This window comes from Cephus cinctus, unplaced genomic scaffold, assembly GCF_000341935.2.
Source record: "Cephus cinctus unplaced genomic scaffold, Ccin1 Ccin1_scaffold0309, whole genome shotgun sequence".
In the NCBI taxonomy this organism is placed as follows: Eukaryota; Metazoa; Arthropoda; class Insecta; order Hymenoptera; family Cephidae; genus Cephus; species Cephus cinctus.
This window is the reverse complement of record NW_014333012.1, coordinates 7,273-7,967: the sequence shown is the minus strand read 5'-3', so window position 1 is coordinate 7,967 and position 695 is coordinate 7,273.

Below are 695 nucleotides of genomic sequence, written 5' to 3'. Positions count from 1 at the left end.
CTCTCTAGACGCGAACGCGGCACCTTACGATTACGAAGCTGAATCGTTGTCAACGCGCCCAATGCATATTCTTCGTACATGATGATCCATAGCTGGTAGAAATGCGCAGGCTCACTTGTTGCGATACGGACTCTCATGAAGACGTAAGAGAAAAATTGACAGCAATGGAAAAAAATCTCGTTTCATTCGCTTGACACTTAACGCTTTTGCATTTCGAACATAGATACATTTCTCCATTTCATTTTTTGTTTTAATTTTATGTCCCACAAAATTGCACTTATTAATATCGAGTGAAAAAAATGAAAAGCGTAAAAAACCCACACAATTATTTTATACATATGTACTTATAGTGAGATGAGACAAATAGTGTATCTGTTTAGAAATTGTTAGTTTCATACATATTTTGAGTAGCCTGATTCAATTTAGTAAATTTTTTTTATTCAAGCCTACGGAAAGATAATTGTATTTTTAATATCTCGAATTATCAGTATGTTCTGATGTAAAAAATAATTCAGAATTAAAATTATACCTCGAGATAATTTTCTGATAATTTGATGTATTTAAAATGTTACCTTTACATAGCCTTGAATGGTAAAAATTAAATGAAAAGAAAATCCCTAACCAGATACATTATTGGTTTCATCTCACTATAGAAAATAATTGGTTCATTTTTATATGCTCATCATTATTTTTAT